Source organism: Saimiri boliviensis, chromosome 5, assembly GCF_048565385.1.
Source record: "Saimiri boliviensis isolate mSaiBol1 chromosome 5, mSaiBol1.pri, whole genome shotgun sequence".
Lineage (NCBI taxonomy): Eukaryota > Metazoa > Chordata > Mammalia > Primates > Cebidae > Saimiri > Saimiri boliviensis.
The window spans coordinates 8,989,113-8,999,902 of record NC_133453.1 but is presented as its reverse complement, the minus strand read 5'-3'; the positions used below and the strand labels follow the sequence as shown (position 1 = coordinate 8,999,902).

Genomic DNA, 10,790 nt, shown 5'->3' with positions numbered 1-10,790 from the left:
AACCTCCACTTCTGAGGCTCCAGTGATCTGCCTATCTCAGCCACCCAGGTAGCTGGGACTACAGGCGCATGCTGCCTCACCTGGCTAATTTTTCTGTTTTTTTGTAGAGACCGGTTTTGGCCTGTTGCCCAGGCTGGGCTCGAACTCCTGAGCTCAAGCAATTTGATTCACCTGCCTTGGCTTCCCAAAGTGCTGGGATTACAGGTGTGAGCCACCATGCCCAGCCCGGGACCTGCCTCTTCTCTCTTGATAAACTGATTTCACCTAACATTGCATTGTGGTCAGCTTACAGGTCAGTGGACAGGGGCTGCAGTGAGCTTAGCACCTGGCTGGTTGGAAGCTCTACCCTTTACACACCAGCACCCCCGCTGCCTGACATCGTTTAATTCAGGAGCAATATCTTCTCCCACAGAAAGCCCTCCCCCACCTCCTAGGTAAGTAGGTCAGTTTCCTTGTAAAGTGTTCTGTCTGCCCTGTTCTTTCATCCCAGCCATTTGTCACAATTTATTCTGTCTCCCTCAAGTCCAAGAACTGGGGCCACGTGTGTCCTTGCATCCCTGGCAGGAATCACAGTATCATTGATACTGTGACAATCAGGTGTCATCGATAAACATTTGCTGAATGAATGGATACCTACATGAAAAATTGCTGTGGGCATGATATTCGGTTTGGGGCCGGGCATGGTGGTTCACACCTATAATCCCAACACTTTGGGAGGCCGCGGTGGGAGGATCACTTGAGGTCAAGAATTTGAGATCAACATGATGAAACCCCATCTCTCCTAAAAGTACAAAAATTTGGTCTGTAATCCCAGCTACTCGGGAGGCTGAGGCAGGAGAATCGCTTGAACCTGGGAGGCGGAGGTTGCAGTGAACCGAGACTGTGCTACTGCACTCCAGCCTGGGAGACAGAGCGGAACTCCATTTCAAAAAAAAAAGAGGCTGGGCGTGGTGGCTCACGCCTGTAATCCAAGCACTTTGGAAGCCAAGGCGGGCGGATCACCTCAGGTGGGGAGTTCAAGACCAGAGTGATCAACATGGTGAAACCCCGTCTATTAAAAAAAAAAAAAAAAGCCGGGCGCGGTGGCTCAAGCCTGTAATCCCAGCACTTTGGGAGGCCGAGGCGGGTGGATCACGAGGTCAAGAGATCGAGACCATCCTGGTCAACATGGTGAAACCCCGTCTCTACTAATGGTGCAAAAAATTAGCGGAGCATGGTGGCGCGTGCCTGTAATCCCAGCTACTCTGGAGGCTGAGGCAGGAGAATTGCCTGAACCCAGGAGGCAGAGGTTGCGGTGAGCCGAGATCGCGCCATTGCACTCCAGCCTGGGTAACAAGAGCGAAACTCCGTCTCAAAAAAAAAAAAAAAAAAAAAAAAAAAAAAAAAAAAAAAAAAAAAAAAAGTTTCTAAAAAGGAAAAAAAAGAGAGAGAGATACTGACAGAACGGCAGTATCCAGCAGAGGGCGCGCCAGGCGCCAGCACCAGGCTCGAGGAACCGGAGCTCGCCCGGCTCAGCTCCAGGCCGGCCTCGGGGAACCTCGCTAAGTGCGGGGTGCGGGGAGGGCGGAGGTTACCCCTGACGGCTGCTTACCTTTCTCCATACTGTCCCTGTGAAGGCCAGGATCTATACCGTTCAGAATTCCCAGACATACGACGGGAGAGTTGCAGTAAGTGCTCTTTAAAACCCCTTTCGCTGGGCACGGTGGCTCACGCCTGTAATCCCAGCACTTTTGGAGGCTGAGGCGGGTGGATCACGGAGTTAGGAGTTCGAGATCAGCCTGAGCAAGATGGAGAAACCCGTCTCTACTAAAAATACAAAAATTAGCCGGGCGTGGTGGTGCGTGCCTGTAGTCCCAGCTACTCGGAGGCTAAGGCACGAGAATTGCTTGAACCTGGGAGGCGCAGGTTGCAGTGAGCCGAGATGGGGCTATTGCACTCCAGCGTGGGCAACTAGAGTGAAACTCAGTCTCAATAATCAATAATTAATTAATTTTAAAAAGTTTTAAAGAAGCCCCTTTCAACCTTGAGACTACAATTTTCGACATTTTCCCGGCGAGTTTCACTCTGGTCCAGAAGAGGTGCGCGGTAATTCCCGGCTCTCGCCACCGGAGGGCACTCCCGGCCCTCGCTTCCCTGCGCCGCGGTCTGCGGTCTGCTCGGCTTCTGAGCCTCTCTGCTCCTGCTGGTCTCACAGAATCTGATCTCAAAACGCTTGATTGACATTGCAGCCCTCGGCAATCCCGGACTGTGCTGAAGTCCCCATCGTCCTCCCCCGGAATGTCAGAGAACGGGGAAGGCTTCTTTCTTTACTCTCCGCCAACTTCTCCCAGGCGTGGGGAGACCGGGCGCCGGGGCTGGGGGGCTCTCAGCAGGTTCCTCACCTGCACCCACCCTCATATTTAAAGTTGGGGTACATGGAATATGCCTCAGTGGTATACCCCAATCTAGGGACACATCAGAACTTTTGTTCTTCTTGTTATTTTTTCTTTTGAGATAGTCTGGCCCTGTAGCCCAGGCTGTAGCGCGGAGCTCACTACAAACTCCACCTCCCGGGCTTAAGAGATTCTCCCACCTCAGCCTCCCAAAGTGCTGGGACTACAGGTGCAGGCCGCCATTTTATTTCTAAATGGCTCATGCCTGTAATCCCAGCACTTTGGGAGGCCAAGGCGGGTGGATCATGAGGTCAGGAGTTCAAGACCAGCCTGACCAAGATGGTGAAACCGTGTCTCTACTGAAAATACACACCAAAAAAATTAGCCAGGCATGGTAGCAAGCAGCTGTCATCCCAGCTACTCAGGAGGCTGAGGCAGAGAATTGCTTGAACCTGGGAGGCAGAGGTTGCAGTTAGCCAAGATCATGCCACTGCACTCCAGCCTGGGAGATAGAGCAAGACTCTGTCTCAAAATAAATAAATAAATAAATAAATATACATAAATTAGCTGGGCATGGTGGTGCACATCTGTAATCCCAGTTACTCAGGAGTCTGAGGTGTTAGAATCGCTTGAACCCAGAAGGTGGAGGTTGCAGTGAGCTGAGATTGGGCCACTGCACTCCAGCCTGGGTGACAGAGCAAGACTCTATCTCAAAATAAATAAATAAATACATTGGTATGGTATTTGCATATAACCTACGTATACTTAAATCATCTTTAGATTACTTATAATACCCAATACAATGTAAATGCTATGTAGATGGTTGTCACGCTGTATTGTTTTTTATTTGTATGATCTTTATTTTTATATTTTTGAGACAGAGTCTCACTCTGCAGCCCAGGTTGGAGGGCAATGGCACGATCTTGGCTCACTGCAACCTCTGCCTCCCAGGTTCAAGTGATTTTTCTGCCTCAGTCTCCTGAGTAGCTGGGATTACAGGCACGTGCTACTACATGTGGCTAATTTTTTTTTTTTTTTGAGACGGAGTTTCACTCTTGTTACCCAGGCTGGAGTGCAATGGCGTGATCTCAGCTCACCGCAACCTCTGCCTCCTGGGTTCAGGCAATTCTCCTGCCTCAGCCTCCTGAGTAGCTGGGACTACAGGCACGCGCCACCATGCCCAGCTAATTTTTTGTATTTTTAGTAGAGACGGGGTTTCACCATGTTGACCAGGATGGTCTCGATCTCTCGACCTCGTGATCCACCCGCCTCGGCCTCCCAAAGTGCTGGGATTACAGGCTTGAGCCACCGCGCCCGGCAATTTTTATATTTTTAGTAGAGATGAGCTTTCACCATTTTGGTCAGGCTAGTCTCAAATTCCTGACCTCACAATCTGCCTGCCTTGGCCTTCCAAAGTGCTGGGATTACAGGCATTAGCCACCGCACCTGGTCTTATTGTTGTGTTTTTGTCCTGAATATTTTTGATCTATGGTTGGTTGAATCCCATGGGAATGGAGGGCCAATTGTACTTGGGAAAAAGAGAAAAAAATACTTGACCAGTACAGCAAAGAGAGGGAAAGAAAAATCAGGAAACGGCCAGGTGCGATGGCTCATGCCTATAATCCCAGAACTTTGGAAGGTGGAGGCAGGCAGATCACAAGGTCACGAGTTTGAGACCAGTCTGGCCAATATGGTGAAACCCCATCTCTACTACAAAATACAAAAATTGGCCGAGTGTGGTGGTGCTTGCCTGTAATCCCAGCTACTAAGGAGGCTGAAACAGGAGAATGCTTCAACCCAGGAAGTGGAGGTTGCAGTGTGCCAAGATCATGTCACTGCCCTCCAGCCTGGGTGACAGAATGAGACTTCATCTCAAAAAAAAAAAAAAAAAGAAAGAAAACCAGGAAACCACAGGGTAGCTTCAGAAAAAAACATAAAGTACGATGAAAACTCATTTTCAAACAGATCACTCTTACAATACATTTGAATGGATAAATCTCTTCTATGACAAGACTGAAAAAATGTTCTGTTTTGTTTTTTTTTTTGAGACGGAGTTTCGCTCTTGTTACCCAGGCTGGAGTGCAATGGCGCGATCTCAGCTCACCGCAACCTCCGCCTCCTGGGTTCAGGCAATTCTCCTGCCTCAGCCTCCTGAGTAGCTGGGATTACAGGCATGCGCCACTATACCCAGCTAATTTTTTGTATTTTTAGTAGAGACGGGGTTTCACCATGTTGACCAGGATGGTCTCGATCTCCTGACCTCGTGATCCACCCGCCTCGGCCTCCCAAAGTGCTGGGATTACAGGCATGAGCCACCGCGCCCGGCTCTGAAAAAATGTTTAAATCATGAGATGCATGAGTTTTTTTGTTTTGTTTTGTTTTTTTGAGATAGAGTCTTACTCTGTCACCCAGGCTGGAGTGCAGTGGCGCGATCTTGGCTCACTGCAACCTCTGCCTCCTAGGTTCAAGCAATTCTCCTGTCTCAGCCTCTTGAGTAGTTGGGATTACAGGACCATGCCACCATACCCAGCTAATTTTTTGTATTTTTAGTAGAGACAGAGTTTTACCACATTGGCCATGCTGTTCTTGAACTCCTGACCTCAGGTGATCTACCTGCCTTGGCCTCCCAAAATGCTGGGATTACAGGTGTGAGCCACCGTGCCCAGCTAGGATGCATGAGTTCTTTTTTTTTTTTTTCTTTTAAGAGACAGGGTCTCACTATGTTGCCCAGGCTGGAGTGCAGTGGCTATTCACAGGCGAGATTCCACTACTGACCAGCATGGGAGTTCTGACCTGCTCCATTTCCGACCTTGGCCAGTTCACCCCTCCTTAGGCAACCTGGTGCTCCCCCACTCGCAGGAGGTCACCATACTGATGCCAAACTTAGTTTGGACACCTGATTGGCATAGCGCACTACAGGCCAGAACTCCCGGACTCAAGCGATCCACCCACCTCAGCCTCCTGAGTAGCTGGGACTACAGGCATGGCCACTGCACCTGCAGATGCATTACATGAGTTCTTTTTTTTTTGAGAGTCTCGCTCTGTCGCCCAGGCTGGAGTGCAGTGGCGCGATCTCGGCTCACTGCAACCTCCGCCTCCCAAGTTCAAGCAACTCAGTGCATGAGTTCTTAAAGTGAAAATAATAGCCAGGCATGGTGGTGCATGCCTGTAATCCCAGCTACTCAGGAGGCTGAGGCAGGAGAATCGCTTGAACCTGGGAGGTGGAGGTTGCAGTGAGCCGAGATCTCAACGCTGCACTCTAGCATGGGCAACACAGTGAGACTCCGTCTCAAAAAAAATAAATAAATAAAAATTTAAAAAAAGTGAAAATAAGTCTTTTTTGCAAATATAATCTGATCAGGGAAGGCAAGGTTTCATGAAATATAAATTTTCTCTTCTATTATTTATTAGTTTCTTTTTCATCTTTTTTGTAGTAGTGCTCAAGTGTGCCAGGCATGGTGTTAGGTACCAGGGGTTCAGAGATGAATTGACTAAACCCCCCAATTGGCCCCCCAGTAGGAGGGATATCCGTCTTGACCAGACTTAAACCCAGGGACAGCCAGAAAGAAGTCTCAGCCTCCTCACCTGAGCCACACTCAGCCTCTTCCACTCCTCAAAGCCTCTTCCTCCTTCACCTCCAGCCCAGCCCAGGCATCTCCCTTGATGCAAGACTCAGCCAAGATGAGACGGAAACAGTCCCGACACACAATCAATCCTCACCTTTCTGGCTTTTCCTTTTGGCTTACAACACAAAGACTCCAGGTGTGCCCCAAGGGATCAGCAGGGACAGGCCACAGGGTGGTGGCTGAGGCTCCTCCACATCTACTTCCTCAGAGGAGAGAATAACGTGAGAGAGGCACCATTTGCCTTTGATCCTTGCCAAGGTCACTGTGATTGCTCCCTGTGGAATGGCAGGGACAGTGTCCTGAAACACTGGCTCCTTCTACAACCCTCACACGTGCATTAAACCCCAAAGGTGAAAGGAGAAGCTCAGGACGCACTGCCTGTCCCCCCACATGCCAAGAGTGGCTGGGTGGTTCTCATCATCAGTGAGACGTTCTGTAACTGGAGGACTCCAGTCACCTGAGGAATGAAGAGATGGGTCAGAGGACTTGGCAGGGATGGCGGGGCCAGCGGTGCCCCCAGCTCTGCACCGTGTGATGGAGCCTCTTCTGTATTTTCAGCTCCCTCCCCCGGGGCAGAATAGTTTGTCCTCCCAAACCTCAGAGATTCCAAGAATGAAATCTGATACCCCTGAGGCAAGAACTGTTCCAGCCCTGTGCTGCCAGCAGGAAGCCTTCACCCATGCCCAAAGGAGAAGGCAGGCGAGATGCCCCCAACCCAGGGTTCCCACCAACCAGCCAGGGGGTGCCAGGAGCCATCTGCCATGTGCCAAAGACTTCCTGGGGCCATGTTGCCCCCATGTGCAAGGTTCCCACCTGCCAGCACCCCGTGTGGAAAAGAGCACGTGGTATTGGGGGTTAGGTGTCCGGCATGAACCACCCTGGCCCTTGCCTTTTGGGCCCTTTTTCTGTCTAGCCCACTCCAAAATTTGAAACCTTAACAGCAGACACAGGTTATGATGTCAGAGTTGGGATTTTTTTTAGAAGAGGTCTTGTTATGTTGCCCAGACTGACCTCCAGCTCCTGAGCCCAAGGGATCCTCCCACCTCAGCCTCCTGAGTAGCCGGGACTAGAGGCACCCGCCACCGTGCCCAGCTTGATGTCACTTTGTAGAATGGCAATTTTGCTGTATACTAATTTCTGAGCAATACCCAATCAGCTAGGCGTGGGGCACCATCCCCCCACTGAATTTGTCTCTTTTGGATATTTTATGGACATAAAAACAAGCACGGGTTTCAAAAGACACCCACAAGCTTGGAGAAAACATTTTAAAAGCAAATCACAGACTGGGAGAAAATATTCACAATCTGTGTATCTGGCAAAAGGCTTGTATCCAGAATATATAAAGTACTTTTACAACTCACTAATTAATAAGACAAACATCCCAACAGAAATGGGCAAAAGATTTGAATAAACATTTCATTGGCCGGGCACGGTGGCTCACACCTGTAATCCCAACACTTCGGGAGGCCGAGGTGGGTGGATCACGAAATCAGATCAAAACCATCCTGACCAACATGGTGAAACCCCGTCTCTACTAAAAATACAAAAAATTAGCCTGGTGTAGTGACACACCCCTGTACTCCCAGCTACTCAGGAGGCTGAGGCAGGAGAATCGCTTGAACCCAGGAGGCGGAGGTTACAGTGAGCTGAGATTGCACCACTGCACTCCAGCCTTGGCAGAAGAGCAAGACTCCTTCTCAAAAAACAGACAAACAAACAAACAAAACCGGAAAATATTTCATCAAAAAAGATATGTGGAAAGTCACTAGAGACATGAAAAACTGACCCCATCATCAGCCATAAGGGAAATGCCCCCTTGAAACCACATGAAATGATACCATTTCCACCCCATTAGAGTGGCTGCAATCCAAATTGGAAACAACCCCAATGCTCACCATGAATGATGAGTAGAAAAGCAAATTGTGGTACATCCATCCAATGAACTACTCACAGGGACAAAATGGAACTATACACACACACACACACAAACACACAGAGAGAAATATACACAAATACACATATATGCACACACATATACACACATATACACATACATACACGAATATGCACACATACACACAAATGCACACACACATATGCACACAAATATACACACACATATACACACACATATACACACATATACACCCATATACACATATATACAAGCACACACGCACACACCTATACACACACACATATCTTCCTTCCTTCCTTCCTTCCTTCCTTCTTTCTTTGAGATGTTTCCCTCTTGCTCTCCAGGCTGGAGTGCAATGGCATGATCTTGGCTCACTACAACCTCTGCCTCCAGGGTTCAAGTGATTCTCCTGCGTTAGCCTCCAGAGTAGCTGGGATTACAGGCATGGGCCACCATGCCTGGCTAATTTTGTATTTTTAGTAGAGATGGGGGTTTCTCCATGTTGGTCTGGTTGGGCTCGAACTCCAGACCTCAGATGATCCATTCGCCTCGGCCTCCCAAAGTACTGGATTACAGGCATGAGCCTCCGCACCTGGCCACACACACGTATTTCTAAATACAGTTGGCCCTTGCATTATACAGGTTTGAACTGCATGTCTCAACTTAGATGTTTTTTTTCAATAAAAGCAACCCCAATTGTGCCTGCCTCTCCTGTCTCCCCTCCCACCTCCTCCAGCTCTTGCCCCTCTTGCCTTCTCTGAGACAGCGAGACCAAGCCTTCCCCTTCCTCCTCAGCCTCCTCAAGGTGAAGACAACCAGGATGAAGACCTTTACAATGATCCACCTCTGCTTAATGAACGGTAAATAGAGCTTCTCTTCCTTGCAAGTTTCTTGATAACGTCTTCTCTTCTGTAGCTGACTTTATCGTTTCCAGTGTGTAATACACAGAAGCCACCAAATATGTGTGCTTTCTAATCCCCTCAAGAATTAGAATGAGTGGACTGTTTCACAATTGTGGAGTCCAGATTCCAGCAAAGGAGCTGAATGATCTTTTAAAAATGTTTTATTTTTAGTTTTAAAAATTATTTGGCCAGGCACAGTGGCTAATGCCTGTAATCCCAGCACTTTGGATGGCCGAGCCAGGTGGATCATTTGAGCCCTGCAGTTTAAGACCAGCCTGGGTAACATGGTGAAACCCCATCTCTACAAAAAATACAAAAATTAGCCAGGCGTGGTGGTGCACACCTGTAGTCCCAGCTACTCAAGAGGCCGAGGCCAGAGAATCGTTTGAGCCCAGGAAATGAAGGCTGCAGTGAGCCGGGATTGTGTCACTGCACTCCAGTCTGCATGACACAGTGAGACCCTTCTCAAAAAAAATTATTTGTATTGATTTATTAGAGACAGGGCTCTCTCTGACACCCAGGCCGGAGTGCTGTGATAGGCTCATGCCCCGCTGCAGTCTCCACCTCCTGGGCGCAGGTGGCCCTCCTCCCACCGTAGTCTTCGAGTAGATGGAGCTGCATGCACGTATCACCACTTGCAGCTCTAAATATGTGTTAACTGACTGTTTATGTTACAGGCAAGGCTCTGTCAGCCTCCACCTCCCAGATTCAAGCAATTCTCCTGTCTCAGCCTCCCGAGTAGCTGGGACTACAGGCACACTATTAGTAGTTAACTGTTGGAGAACAAAAAGTTATATTTGGATTTTTGATGGTTGGCGGGGTGGGCACTGCTAATCCCCTGCCTTGTTCAAGGGTCAACGATAGTGTGTGTGTGTGTGTGTGTGTGTACATATTTTTTCTTAGAAGGTCAAGATTGATACACTACATATGCACCAGAGTAACCATAATTCTCATGTTTCTTTCGCCTTTACTTTTAAATAGATTTGGTGCTCACCTCGACCTGCTGGCTTTTCCCTGCCTGCTCTTGTTTTGTGGATTTTTGCCTCTGGATGGTACCGTCAGGCACAGAGGCGTTTGGTTTCTTAAGAGATCATGGGGCTGCATTCCCTGAGCGTCTGCGGGGCACCTGACCTTTGAAGGAATGCTTTGCTGAGTAGCACTTTTTGAAAACAGTGTAGTCACTTTTAAAATACATTTTTATTGAGGTGTAACATTGTTCCAGCCGTTTGTTGTGGTATAACAACACCTAGAATCCAAATTTTAGTGGTGTGCCGTGTTCATAGCCGAATTACTCACACAGCCAAAAGGTGGAAACCGCCCAAGTATCTGTCGATGAATGGAGAAATGCAACATGGTGTAAGGGGAAAACGCAGTATTATTCAGCCTTTCAGAGGGAGGAGGGAATTCTGACACCTGCTAGAACGTGCATGAACCTTGAGGACATTATGGTCAGTGAAATAAGCCAGTCACAAAAAGACAAACACTGCCTAATGCATGTTTATTTTATTTTTTTAGATGGAGCCTTGTTCTGTCGCCCAGGCTGGAATGCAGTGGCATGATCTTGGCTCACTGAGACCTCCACCTCCTGAGTTCAAGCAATTCTCCTATCTCAGCCTCCCAAGTAGCTGAGGCTACAGGCACTCGCCACCATCCCCCGCTAATTTTTGTGTTTTAGTAGACACTGGGTTTCTCCATGTTGGTCAGGCTGGTCTTGAACTCCTGACCTCAGGTGATCCGCCCACTTCGGCCTCTCAAAGTGCTGGGATTACAGGCGTGAGCTACCCGCACCTGGCCATGTGATGCCAGTTATACGAGGTCCCTAGAGGAGTCAAATTCAGAGAGACAGAAGTAGAATGGTGGGGCTGGGTGCGGTGGCTCGTACCTGTAATCCCAGTACTTTGGGAGGCCGAAGTGGGCGGATCACCTGAGGTCAGGAGTTCAAGACCAGCCTGACCAACATTGAGAAACCCCA

At 48.8% G+C, this 10,790-nt stretch overlaps 1 long non-coding RNA gene across 1 annotated transcript; it reads left to right on the top strand.

Annotated features, from left to right (window-relative positions):
• The first annotated feature begins 1,501 nt into the window (after positions 1 to 1,501).
• Positions 1,502 to 10,239, top strand: LOC141584436 (uncharacterized). Its single transcript, XR_012517493.1, has 3 exons — positions 1,502 to 1,667; positions 8,653 to 8,776; positions 9,800 to 10,239. It is a non-coding gene; the product is annotated as an uncharacterized LOC141584436 (long non-coding RNA).
• Positions 10,240 to 10,790: the final 551 nt, after the last annotated feature.